Below are 14,895 nucleotides of genomic sequence, written 5' to 3'. Positions count from 1 at the left end.
TACATGGATCAACAAAGGAGTAGTAACAACATGTAGAATGTTAAAGTCAACATAGCTAGGTTATAAACCAGATGAAACAATTAAGGAACCGAATATTATATATTTAAGCTACAATACAATAATACCAACAGTCTAAAAAATAGTAGCATGCTAATAAGTACATTTGCTTTCTCCCTAAATTCCAGCAAACTTCTCTCATATGATGACATAATTAATATTTTCAAAATACTGGGTGAAAAGAAATATTAGGTTCATGATGATTTTTTAAAAATCATTTGTTATTTTTTAATTGTTTTTTGTTATTTTTTAATTGTTAATAATCAAATGTTATTTTTATTTGAAATTTTCTTAATTAAATGGTCTCAAATACACTTATTTCATGTTTCTAAAACAGCTAAGAAAGCACTTTAATGTTTACACAAACAATAGACTTAATTTCATTTTTCCTAATATCACAAAATTTTTACAATGTGATCTTTATAAACTAGAAACTTTATCTTGTAACTCTTAATCCCCTTCACCTATTTTGCACCTCCCAAACCCTATCCCCTCTGGCAATCACCATTTTGTTTTCCATATCTCTGAGTTTTGTTCCATTTTGTTTGTTCATTTGTTTTGTTTTTTAGATTACAAATATAAGTGGAATTCTAAGTCATAGGATGTAACGTACAGCAAGGTGACTATAGTCAATAATATTGTATTGCAAATTTGAAAGTTGATAAGAAAATAAATCTTAGAAGTTTTCATTACAAGAAAAGAAATTCTTTGTAAGTCTGTATGGTGATAAATGGAAAGTAGATTTATTGTGGTGATCATTTCACAATGTATACCAATGTCAAATCATTATGCTTACACCTGAAACTAATATAATGTATGTCAATTATACTTCAATTAAAAAATTGCAATATCCTCTAGCAAAACATTTACGTATGCATCCCTACACATACATAAACATACATGCTACAAAAGTGCATGCACACACATAGAGACATAGAACTCCAGTAGTATCTTAGAAATCCATCATTGAGTCTGTTTTACTTGTTTTTTGGCTGAAAAGGCAGTTCATTTTAAATAAAGTAACTCTAATATTGATATCAAGCTAAATTATTTCAAATCTGCTATGGATACAAAAGCAATTTTGAAAGGACATATGGCTATTATGCAAGTAATTCAGCAAAAGGCCATGAAGATTTGCTCTAGAGTTATCAAATTTATAAGACTATTAGTCCATTCTTCCAATAATATCTGAAGTTCAGTACTGGGTTCAACTAAACAACAGAGGTTTAACTAAAATTAGGTCATTTAAAGCCTTATGCAAAATAATGAGGAATCTGGAAAGCATCTCATATGAAGACAAGTTTAAGGAACTGGAAATGTTTAGCCTAAATATGAACAGTTAGCAGTAACAGAATAGCTGTCTTTAAATATTGAAGTGGCCATCACTATTAAAATGAGATGACTCATAATATGATGCTCTATTGTATAAGATTAATCATAGAGAAATAGGAGAATTAGGAATGAGATTACCCAATTTTGAAATGGCTATCATTGTGAAGTGAAGAGTTCTCCAATATATATAAATGTACCAAAGACTGGATAACAGCTTGAAATGCAGTGACTGTTTTTTTCCTGAGGTAAAGACAATTTTGCATGAGATAAATTCTCTCATTAAATGACTTCCAGATTCCCTCCTCATTATAATATTATGTGAAGTAAAACAATTAATCTAGTGATCTCTGAGACCATATGATCACCAGGGAACATAAGATATTAAAGCATAAGTTTATACAAAGGGTATTTTTTAAACCTAAAGCTAACATACAAAGCAAAATAATTTTGGATCCATGTCTTTTCTCAGGTACAGAAAAATGACTTTTAAGTTAACTACTCATAATATTGAGCAGAGCTTTCTTTTATTTTTTTAATAACAACTTTTCCGAGAATCAAAGCCAGTTAGTGTTAGTATATTCTTAGAGGACCTTCTTAGCACCATAGAGTTCTCTAATACTCAGGGACTTAGTAGAGTTTAGTGTTAATCCTTCCTAATTTTTTCATGATTTTAATTTATTTTAAATATTCTCTTCATATTTCTTTTTCCAGATTTAAATGTGCTTTCCCCTTTTTTCCTTCTCTCCTTCCTTCCTTCCTTCCTTCCTTCCTTCCTTCCTTCCTTCCTTCCTTCCTTCCTTTTGTTCTTCTGAACTCTCTCCTCCAACTAACTTTATTTGAATTTACCTCCATCCAAATAGGTCAACTTAGTGCACTCTTTCTGGACCTTCCCCAGAACCCCACAGTTTTAGTCACATTTATCCCAGTGTAATAGTGGAATTATAATTGTATTTAATAAAAAAAATAAAATGGAATTACAATTACTAGGTGGTATCTTCTCCTATTGACATGTTTTCATTGTTTAATAATATTAGCTTTCTATTGGTCAACAACATTTTATTGTTTGATTTGCATAGACCCTACGTGTTCTTTGTGACATTTATTTCTGGGTATTTTATAATTTTGTTTGCTATTTTTAAAGTGTTTTGTTCTAACCTTTAACTTTTGGTTTTAGTATTGTAAATAGCTACCATGTTGAATTCCTTCATATGCAGTAATACTTTTTTTTCCAGGTTTATTGCTTGGGTTTTCTAGACAGACAATCACGTCATCTAAAAATCTCCAATATTTTTATTTACATTTAATTGTTATTATGTTGACTAGCACTTATTGAGGAAAAAATATCAACTGTGGTATGCATTCTTAGAAGGCCTCTTGTGCTTTAGCAATAATTATATTGTCATCCCTGGAATTGCAATAAACATTTATATCTTACTAAAAATCCTATCAGGAGTGGACGGATATTGATTGCTTTCAAAAGCCTATCTTGATTCTATCAAATTGATGGTACCTTTTGGGGATTTTTTTTGACATTGGTTTGGTGAATTGTTTTAATAGTTTTTCTATAATGCAATTATTTTTTCAATTCTGGACTAGTTTTGGTAGTCATGAATTATTCAGGTAATTTACTGGTGGATTCATTTTCTTATATTTTTAGGAGTTTTTCTTCTATAGTCATAAATAACTAGCACATTGATGTGCTATCATCTTTAGATTATTCTAATATCTTCAAATATGAACTGAAAAAATATATGAATTGAAAACCTCTCCAGATTTTTCTACAGACTGTAACAATTCTGATTACTACAAAGATGTTTTGTGTAACTATTGTTAATTTGCCTTAATATTGACTTTAATTTGTTACTTTTTTTTTTCTTTTCTTTTCCTTCTGGTGCTCTGGTTACTTGAATTTAGTGTAAGAATCATGCAGGATCTTGTTAAAAGCTAATTTCCTTGTTTCACTCTTAAAATTCTTCTTTACTAAGATAGGTCTTACCATTTTAACCACACAAAAAATAATTCTGACCCAGGCTACCCACACACTGTTCTTTCAGAAACACTATTTCACTTTTTTCAAGTGCTAATAATGCCTTGGGCTCTGTAGGATGTCAAACCTTTGCAGATATTCTCTTTGGAACTTGTAGTAGATCACTACCAAAGGAAGATTCTTCTCCGATTTCTATTTGGTGCTGTCCCTTCCTACCTCCCTCTGAGTCTGCAATATTGGTCACGGAGTCCATGCATGAGTTTTTATGACTATACTCATGTCAAACAAGGCAATACCTGCCTGGACTTTCTGGCCTCAGCAGACAGGTTCAGTGGATACATGTTAGTCTCTCTATGTATTTATTGCTGGGTGTTTTTCTTTGGAAAATCTACATCTGGATGTTAAGTTAATGGACAAAGCTCCATTGCAATTCCCCCCATGCCTTAAGAACTTTGCACCTGGCATCATTTTTGTGCTTTTAAATTGGTGTATCCCTCTAACTCTATGTTTGGTGCTCTGACTCCAAAGATCAAGGAAAAAAAAGAAAATCTCTTTGTGTTCTACTGCCAAGTTTCTCTCACTCTATTCTGACCACACTACTAAACCTAAAATGGGGCTTATACCTATGAGAATTACACCTTTCCAAACATACATTATTGTAAATGTACCCTTATTTTTCTAAAGTCATTGCTATGTGTTGAACTATGTCCCTTAAAAAGATATGTTGAAGTCCTAACCCCAGTACCTCATAATGTGACCTTATTTGGGAATGAGTCATTGCAGACATAATTAGTTAAATTAAGATGACATCATACTGGAGTAAGATGGGTCTGTAATCCAATACCCTGGTATCTTTATTAGAGGAAAATTTGGACACTGACAAAGAAGAAAGATGGCCATGTGAAGACAGAGACAAAGACTGGCCACAATCCCAGGAACACCTAGGGCTACAAGCTGAAAAGGCAAGTGAGGATTCTCCCCTAGAGACTTAGGAAAGAGCATAGCACAACCAACAACTTGATTTCAAACGTCTAAAATCCAGAGCTTGGAATTAATAAACCTCTGTTGTTTTAAGGCACCTAGTTTCTGGCTCTTTGTTATGGCAATCCTTCAAAACTAATACAGTAATATTCCATGATGATGACAGTAGCATTTCGTAGTTATATGAAGTAAGTCCTTCAGAATGTAAGCTCCACGAGGGCCAGAACTCTATTTTGTTTTGTTCATGATTGTATCTTTAGCATGTCAAATATTACTTGGGACCCACTAGGCATTAACTGTGAGTGATTGAAGGCCTGAACAATCAGTGAGATCATATTATGCAACCATCAAAAAAACACGAAAGCTTGCCATTTACAACGACATGGATGGAACTAGAGGGTATTATGCTAAGCGAAATAAGTCAATCAGAGAAAGACATGTATCATATGACCTCACTGATATGAGGAATTCTTAATCTCAGGAAACAAACTGAGGGTTGCTGGAGTGGTGGGGGGTGGGAGGGTTGGGGTGGCTGTGTGATAGACATTGGGGAGGGTATGTGCTATGGTGAGCACTGTGAATTGTGTAAGACTGATGAATCACAGACCTGTACCTCTGAAACAAATAATACATTATATGTTAAAAAAAAAAAAAAAAGAAGAAGAAGATAGTAGGAAGGGAAAAATGAAGGGGGGGAAATCGGAGGGGGAGATGAACCATGAGAGACTATAGACTCTGAGAAACAAACTGAGGGCTCTGAGGGGAGTGGGGTGGAAGGATGGGCTAGCCTGGTAATGGGTATTAAAGAGGGCACGTTCTGCATGGAGCACTGGGTGTTATACACAAACAATGAATCATGGAACACTACATCAAAAACTAATGATGTAATGTATGGTGATTAACATAATAAAATACAATTTTAAAAATTTTTTTAAAAACCTCATGTGCTCATGTGCAGTGTTCATTTGCAGGGCCTACTCTCTGTGCTCCCTAATTTTATTTAAAAGAATTAAAGGTAAGCAACCCCATTTAACTTAACTTTGCATGGGAAGCAAAAAATAAAGAAAGCCAGGATAAGTGTAAAGGTACATTTTTTTCACCCTTGAAAAGATTTGCCTTTTCATACACCCACCCAACTGCATGAGTAGGGGGCAGGTGTAGTTTAAGCCATTAAAAAAAAAGAAAAAAGAGAACAGAAGAGAAAAGAAAAAACAAAGAACTGTAAACAGAATAAAAAGTAGCAAAAATACACAGCATTTAGGCTTGTAGTAAACTGTTTGATATGTATTATACATCTTACCACCACCACCTCAAGAAAAAGATCAGATACTTCAAACTCATGTCCATTTCTTTTCTCTCACCTCAACTCTACTTCTTCCCACTAACACACACACACACACACACACACACACACACACGCAGAAGCCCCCAAGATACAATGCACACATACATGTGTACACATACACACATAAACATATATACATGCATGCAAACATATACACATACATTCTGGAAGTATAGAGCTGTTAGCCCCAGAAAGGCTTATAAATTTACATAATATGACCACAGGCAGCACAGCCCCATCACAAACCTAACAGCCTCCCAATCAAAACTCATAACAACTACAACCTGTAAATCCTCTTTTCTTTTTCTCTATACTTTTAAGAAGAGGATACAAAATACCATGTAATCTCTAACTCAGATTGGAATAGTGCACCCATTTTAAAAAGTTAAAGGAAAAAATAGCGGGGCTCACACATCCCAGGATTGCTAGGAATGGCATGGTTAAATATCAAAGCCCAGTTTGGGGAAAAAGAAATGTGTGTTTTCAAAGAGGAACCCATTGGGTCTCAAATACTTAGGTCATGTTCAACAGATGCTAGTTCTTAGCATGAATCCAGAAATTACATGAAGACACTCACATACAGTGAAAGAAGCACCTTTTAATTTTATATCATTAAATTCACCAATGACCTAAGACTTTATATCAATACTCCAAGCAGCCTCTTTCATTTTGCATTCATAGGGAGAAGTCATATTTCAATAATGGGCACAGCTCACTAAGACATATATATATTTCTTTAGGATATTTTAGTACTTAGTACTCTTAATTCAAGTAAAAATAACATATATGACTTGGAATAGGTAAACCATATTGGGCTGAATATATTTAAGGACAAAGTGACACAATTGGGAGGAAGAAGGGAAAACAGTCAAAAATAGAACTTCACTCCAAAAATTGTGACATTAAAACTAATGGATTTTCTAGGGAAACTGACTTTTTTTTCCCACATTAGTTTCTTTTTTTTTTTTTAGAACTCTTACTGCAGTTTATTTTTTAACAAGAGGAGCTGGAGTTCTGTCCTAAACCTACTTTTGGAATCTTGCTTTTGTTTTTTAATTTTTTTTTATTTTATTTTATTATTTTATTATTTTTATTATGTTATGTTAATTATGTTTACTTAAACATAGAAGATGCAGGCCTAGATTATCATTTTTAATTATTGCATGGTAATTCTTCTGTATATTCCTCTATGTTAATAATACACTATTTTTTCACAAATCCCTTACATGTATAAATGGAGCCTCAGGTTTTGTTTACTATAAAAAAAATCATCTATATTATCCAATAAATATAAATAAGTAAGTAATAAATACATTTTCTGCATTTTTCACTAAATAACATGAAACCTGAATATCAAATTTTTTTTATTATGTTATGTTGATCACCATACATTACATCATTAGGTTTTGATGTAGTGTTCCATGATTCATTGTTTGCGCATACCACCCAGTGCTCCATGCAGAATGTGCCCTCTTTAATACCCACCACCAGGCTAGGACAAAGAATATAGCAGTAATCTAAAAGCCTTGTTAAAATTTCACCATTTTAATAGTCAATAAAGTTCTCTCATGCAACTTTCCCAATACATTTTTCCCAAACTGTCCAAGAAGGAAGAGAATGAATGATACAGTCAAAATGTGTAAATATTATACTAGAAAAAAAATTGCTCTCAGTTTTGTCAGAAAAATTATCCAAGATTTAGAAATAAGCAATAGAGATTACTAGGTGGTCTTTCAGTGAAATGCTGGCTTTGACTTTCTATTTTCTGTGCAATTTTACAACTGTGAAGGAGCAGACATTAGTGCAAAGAGTTTTGTGTAATCAATATGCAAAGAATTACCATCCACTAAAAAAGGTAACTCAAAAGGTTAAAGTTGATGGCCCTGTAGATCTTTTGGAAGAGGGGTACTAACTTAGCAATCTTATTCTAACATTGCCTAGTAATACCTACCTTCTTCTTTTTTTCCTAATTAATTAATTAATTAATTTTTTTTATGTAGTGTTCCATGATTCATTGTTTGCGTATAACATCCTTGCAATACGGCCCTCCTTAATACCCATCACTGGGCTAACCCATCCCCCCACCACCCTCCCCTCTAAAAACCTCAATATGTTTCTCAGAGTCCATAGTCTGTCATGGTTCGTCTCCCCCTCTGATTTACCCCCTTCATTAGCGCTCACCATAGCACATACCTTCCCCAATGTCTATCACCCAGCCACCCCATCCCTCCCACCCCCCACCACTCCAGCAACCCTCAGTTTGTTTCCTGAGATTGAGAATACCTCATATCAGTGAGATCATGATACTTGTCTTTCTCTGACTGACTTATTTCGCTTAGCATAATACCCTCTAGTTCCATCCACGTCGTTGGAAATGACAAGATTTCATTCTTTTTGATGGCTGCATAATATTCCATTGTATATATATACACCACATCTTCTTTATCCATTCATCTGTCGATGGACATCTTGGCTCTTTCCATAGTTTGGCTATTGTGGACATTGCGGCAATAAACATTGGGGTGCACGTACCCCTTCGGATCACTACGTTTGTATCTTCAGGGTAAATACCCAGTAGTGCAATTGCTGGGTCATACGGTAGCTCTATTTTCAACTTTTTGAGGAACTTCCATACTGTTTTCCAGAGTGGCTGCACCAGCTTGCATTCCCACCAACAGTGTAAGAGGGTTCCCCTTTCTCCGCATCCTCGCCAACATCTGTCATTTCCTGACTTGTTAATTTTAGCCATTCTGACTGGTGTGAGGTGGTATCTCAGTGAGGTTTTGATTTGGATTTCCCTGATGCTGAGTGATGTTGAGCACTTTTTCATGTGTCTGTTGGCCATTTGGATGTCTTCTTTGCAAAAATGTCTGTTCGTGTCTTCTGCCCATTTCTTGATTGGATTATTTGTTCTTTGGGTCTTGAGTTTGATAAGTTCTTTATAGATTTTGGATACTAGCCCTTTATCTGATATGTCATTTGCAAATATCTTCTCCCATTCTGTCGGTTGTCTTTTGGTTTTGTTAACTGTTTTCTTTGCTGTGCAAAAGCTTTTTATCTTGGTGAAGTCTCAATAGTTCATTTTTGCCCTTGCTTCCTTTGCCTTTGGCGATGTTTCCAGGAAGAAGTTGCTGCAGCTGAGGTTGAAGAAGTTGCTGCCTGTGTTCTCCTTTAGGATTTTGATGGACTCCTGTCTCACATTTAGGTCTTTCATCCATTTTGAGTCTGTTTTTGTGTGTGGTGTAAGGAAATGGTCCAGTTTCATTCTTCTGCACATGGCTGTCCAATTTTCCCAACACCATTTGTTGAAGAGACTGTCTTTTTACCATTGGACATTCTTTCCTGCTTTGTCAAAGATGAGTTGACCATAGAGTTGAGGGTCCATTTCTGGGCTCTCTATTCTGTTCCATTGATCTATGTGTCTGTTTTTGTGCCAGTACCATACTGTCTTGACGATGACAGCTTTGTAATAGATCTGGAAGTCTCGAATTGTAAGGCCACCAGCTTTGCTTTCTTTTTTAACATTCCTTTGGCTATTTGGGGTCTTTTCTGGTTCCATACAAATTTTAGGATTATTTGCTCCATTTCTTTGAAAAAAGCTGATGGTATTTTGATAGGGATTGCATTAAATGTGTAGATTGCTCTAGGTAACATTGACATTTTCACAATACTTGTTCTTCCAATCCATGGAAAATGGAACATTTTTCTTCCAATCCATGGAACATGGAACATTTTTCTTCCAATCCATGGAACATGGAACATTTTTCTTCCAATCCAAGGAACATGGAACGTTTTTCCATTTTTTTGTGTCTTTCTCAATTTCTTTCTATTTCTATTTCTCTATAGTTTTCTGAGTACAGATCCTTTGCCTCTTTGGTTAGATTTATTCCTACATATCTTATGGTTTTGGGTGCAATTGTAAATGGGATTGACTCCTTTAATTTCTCTTTCTTCTATCTTGTTGTTGGTTTATAGAAATGCAACTGATTTCTGGGCATTGATTTTATATCCTGCCACTTTACTGAATTCCTGTATGAGTTCTAGCAGTTTTGGGGTGGAGTCTTTTGGGTTTTCCACAAAAAGTATCATATAATACCTAGCTTCTTAAATGCTCTGTGGACCAGTTTTAAAGTATTACTGTTTCACTCATTAATTAATGGGTTGAGTATAATTTTTGACATGTTTTCATTTTATATTTGTACAAGGGACATGTTTTTCAAACTTTTGAAAATTATGCTTTAATAGCTCCTCCTCAAATTCATAAGAATTTCTTATTAATTGTCAGTATAATTTAAGTTGGTGCAATCACTCTGGACAACAATTTGGTATTTATATTATAAAATAATCCATAGATTCTATAAAATCCTAATCAAAATCAAATAGGGAATTTTGTGGAGCTTGATAAACTGATTCTATAGAGGTAAAAGATCAAACTAAACAAGAAGAATAAAGAGTCGATATTTGCCCTACCTAATATCAAGACCTATTATCATGCTACTGCAATTAAGGCATTATGAAAGTGGCACAAAGAAAGACAAATTGAGTAGTGAAATAAAACAGTTGAGAAATTGACTCGTGTATATAATATATAACAAAGGTAGTATGACAGATCAATAGAGATAACAAAATATTCAATAAATGGATTTTTAAATGGTTATCCAAAAAGGCAGGAAAAAAAGAAGAAAGAAAGAGAAAGAAAGAAAGAAAGAAAGAAAGAAAGAAAGAAAGAAAGAATAAGAAAGAAAGAAAGAAAGAAAGAAAAAAGGAAGGAAGGAAGAAAGAAAGAAAAAGAAAGAAAGAAGAAAGAAAGAAAGAAAGAAAGAAAGAAAGAAAGAAAGAAAGAAAAAAGGAAGGAAGGAAGGAAGAAAGAAAAAGAAAGAAAGAAGAAAGAAGAAAGAAAGAAAGAAAGAAAGAAAGGAAAAAAGAAAGAGAAAAGAAAGAAAAAAGAAAAAGAAGAGAAATGAAAAAAGAAAAAAATAAGAAAAAGAATTACTTTGGACCCCCATCTCATACCATATGGGTTGAATTATGTCCAGACAGGTTAAGGAAACTTTTGAATTCCTATGAAAAAAATAATAGTGAATACTTTTTGACCTTTGAATAGTCAGAGTCCTTAAGATACAAAAAGTAATAACATCATAAAATATGAATAAAATATTTGCCTGGAAAAGTAAAAGTGTAAATCAATAAATAACTTCCCTGATGGGCTCAGAACATTCATTTGGCTCAATTTATAAAGTTTAAATTTTCATTTTAAAGAGAACGAAAAACAAATTCACAATTAAGAAAAGATATTTGGATACAAAACCAATAAAGTTTAAAAATCAAGAGTATATGAAGAATCCTTAACAAATCAATTATTAAAAAAGTAAAAAACATGTAGCCAGAAATTATGAAATGACAGAAAAGGAACTTTATTGGCTAATAAACTTAGAAAGAAGTTTTCAACCTCATCAGTACTCAAGAAAATGCAAATAAGACTACAGTGACATAATATTTTATATCCATTTGGTTGGAAAAATCAAGAATGACACATAGTAATGCCAAATGTTGAAGAGAACATGAATCAAAGGATTTCTTAATTTGGTGAAGTGTAAATTGGTGAGATCACTTTGGTAAACAATTTGACATTATCTAATAAAACTGAATATTCATATATTGGCAGTTCAGCCATTCCACTCCTAGGTAAATGCCATAGAGAAACTTACACACATACACTAAGATGCATGTACAAGAATGGCTAAAAAAAAAAAGCACTATTCCTGAGAGCACAGAGAAAAACCAGAAGTAATTCAAATATCCACTTACAGGGAAATGGGTAAATTGTAGCATATATATGCAATGAAATATTGCAGTAAAAGTTAATGAATTATGGCTATAAGCAACAATATGAATGGATCTTAGTAACAGAATGCTGAATGAAAGATGCAAGTCTAAAAAGACTACAATATGTGCAGCATGGTAGCCACTTTTAAATTCAAAAATAACTAAAACCAAACAATAACTTATTTAGGAATACACATACATCTGTTAAACTATATTTTTTAAGAGCAAGAAAATGATTTATCCAAAGGATACAAAAATACTGATTCAAAGGGGCACATGCACCCTGATGTTTATAGCAGCATTATCAACAGTAGCCAAATTATGGAAAGAGCCCAAATGACCATCAACTGATGATGGATAAAGAAGAGGTATAGAAGATACATATATATATATATATATGAATAATAATATATCCATTTTGGATCCATATTCTGTTTCCATATATATAATATTCCATTGTGTGTGTGTATATATATATATGTACTTACACACACACACACACACACAATGGAATATTACTCAGCTATCAGAAAGAATGAAATTTTGCCATTTGCAATGACGTGGATGGAGCTAGAGTGTGGTATGCTAAGAGAAATAAGTCAATCAGAGAAAGACAAATACCACATGATTTCACTCCTGCGGAATTTATAGGGGAAGGGGGAAAAAAAGAGAAAGAGGGAAGCAAACCATAAGAGACTCTTAACCATGGAGAACAAACTGAGGGTTGCTGGAGGGGAGGTGGGTGGGGGATGGGCTAGATGGGGAATGGGCATTAAGGAGGGCACTTGTTGTGTTGAGCACTGGGTGTTGTATGTAAGTGATGAATCCCTAAAGTCTACTCCTGAAACCAATTTTACCATATGTGTTAATTTAAATAATGTGTGCCACAAACTAAGAACTACAACTAAACTAATTATGAGCCTCTGGGGATACAAGAAATTCTTAAATACCTTATATTTATAAAAAAACAGAGGTAAGAGGGACTTGAGGTTACTATGTGAGAAGAAATCTCCATATTATACCAAGTAAGTGTATGAATCAAATCTTTAGCCCAGGGAGGAATTGGTAGAGAGCCATAGACAACAGGATTAGCAAGCTTGGATGGGAGCAGAGGCACATGGAAAGCCTTTTCTGATGTAAGAAATACCAGGTGAAAAGGGAAAAATTGTGTGAGAAAAAGTATAGTACATTCAGGGACTTCAAAGAAATTAAAATGGCTAAAGTACCAGGTAATAGCAATATGTGAAAACAGAAAGATAGAAAAGAAGCCAGATAATCAACAGAACTTGAATAGAAGTCAAGATATGTATTAATAAACAGTGACAATAATATTATCAGGAGGAACCACTTACTGAAAATGCCCAGACACTATACTGAGCACACAGATGTATTACCAACTTAATTTTCAAGGCAAACCTTTAGGAGGTACTATTAATATCTCCATTTTACAGATTAGGAGATAGAGGCATTTGTCCAAAGTCACACAAATAGTAACTGGTGGACCTAGTTTCACAGCCAGGCAGTCTAACTCCAGAGCCCACACACTTAACCCTGACTATATATGAGTTTAACCAAGAGAGAAAAGTTATATGAATCAAATTTACCTTTTTTGCTATTTTTTATTGAGATATAACTGACATATGACATTACACTATTTTCAAGTATACAAAATAATGATTTGATATCTGTTTATACTGTGAAATAATCATTACAATAAGGCTAGATAACATCCATTATCATACATAGTTATGAAATTTTTTTCTTGTGAGAACTTTTAAGATCTACTCTCTTGGCAACTTTCAAACATGCTATATATTAATATGTAGATAAGCTATAATAAATATGCTACACAGTATTATTAAGTGTAGTCACCATGGTGTACATTACAACCTTGTGACATTTATTTTATAGCTGGAAATTTGTACTTTTTTGTCACCTTTACTACAAATTCACTTTTTATTTCTTAAATTATTTTTTTTCTGATTATAGTATGCAAAACAGATAATAAAATATACTACCAAAGCTGATAGACATTTTAGGAATTTTTTGGATAACATTTATTTACACATGCAAAAAAATGCTTAACAATTTCAGTTTCAACTACTTCAGTAAATAAATATTATTCTCTAAGACTGTATCATGTTACTAGACATGGCAGACATGGAAATGTGGCACCCCAGGCCCCCTCCATCAATAACTGCTGATAATATCCAGCTCTCAGCTGCTTCAGGGTCTGTCTCAGGTGCAACGAGACACCCTACCTGGGGTCACACTTTTCTCAGGGCAGCCCACAACCCAAACTCCCTATCAGGATCTGCTTCTAGAGAATTTAACCAGAGATACTGACAATTACTTTATTTAGATTGTTGATGAGTTTAATGGTTCCTCAACCTGATCAAAAAGCAAGCAACTGATTATGATTAAATCAGCAACAAATCAATAGCATCAAATTGCTTTATTACCAGAAAGATTTCAAAGTAATCAAGGATTTTGCTTCTGACAATGTGGTAGAAGAGATGTCCTATACACCCTCCCCAAATGAAATGCACACACAGACACACAGATACACACACACACTACCACCACTACCACACCACACCACTTTTTAACATGTATGGCTTAACTAGTAAGAAAGTAAGGGAAATCCTTAGAAGCCAGAATAAGAATCCAGCAAAGTAAGCTAGCATTAGATAAGGGCCCACTCTAATGGCCTTGTTTTAACTTAATTACCCCTTTAAAGGCCTTTTCTCCAAATACAGCCACATTCTGAAGTACTAAGCTAGACGGGCTTTGATATGAATTTTGCAGGACACAATTCAGCCCATAACACTTATTAACAATAAGCCTGAAATCACTGATTCCAATTCCTCACCTCTTGTTCTTTCTAGAACCTATTCCACCTTGTCACCAAATTTGCAATTATCAAGGTCACCAGTGATAGTTATATGGCACAATACAGAAATCAGGTATCAGTCCTCACCTCATGTACCCTATCAGCATTCAGTGTAGGTGATCACTTCCTCACCCTTGAATCACTTTCTTCACTTGCCTTCCAATGCACCATTCCTTTGGTTTTCCTCTTACCTTACAGTTTACCCCTTCTGAGTCTCCTTGGCTGGTTCATTCTCTTCTATTCTTAAAAATCGTCCCTCTTATAACTATACTCAAAGTGCAATCCATCTATATGCCCAAGATTGTCAAATTTATATATCCAGCCTAGCACCTCTCCCAAACTCATGCACTGGAATGCCTACTCAACCATTCTATTTGGATGTCTCTAGTGGACATCTCCAATTTGGCATGACCAAACCAAGCTTCCTAACTTCCCTCCCTAAAATCTCCCAATCTGAGCTGATGTCAAATCCAT

The 14,895-nt window shown here is 34.1% G+C and overlaps 1 protein-coding gene across 5 annotated transcripts in view; it reads right to left on the bottom strand.

The window, feature by feature from the left end:
- The window catches only part of KCNT2 (potassium sodium-activated channel subfamily T member 2), a 375,975-nt gene that overhangs the window by 271,717 nt on the left and 89,363 nt on the right, over positions 1–14,895 (bottom strand). The gene's annotated exons all lie outside the window — the stretch shown is intronic.

The sequence above is a fragment of the Halichoerus grypus genome, chromosome 7, assembly GCF_964656455.1.
Source record: "Halichoerus grypus chromosome 7, mHalGry1.hap1.1, whole genome shotgun sequence".
NCBI classification, from domain to species: Eukaryota; Metazoa; Chordata; class Mammalia; order Carnivora; family Phocidae; genus Halichoerus; species Halichoerus grypus.
Note: the sequence above shows the minus strand (reverse complement) of the source record. Positions and strands in the feature narration are given on the sequence as shown.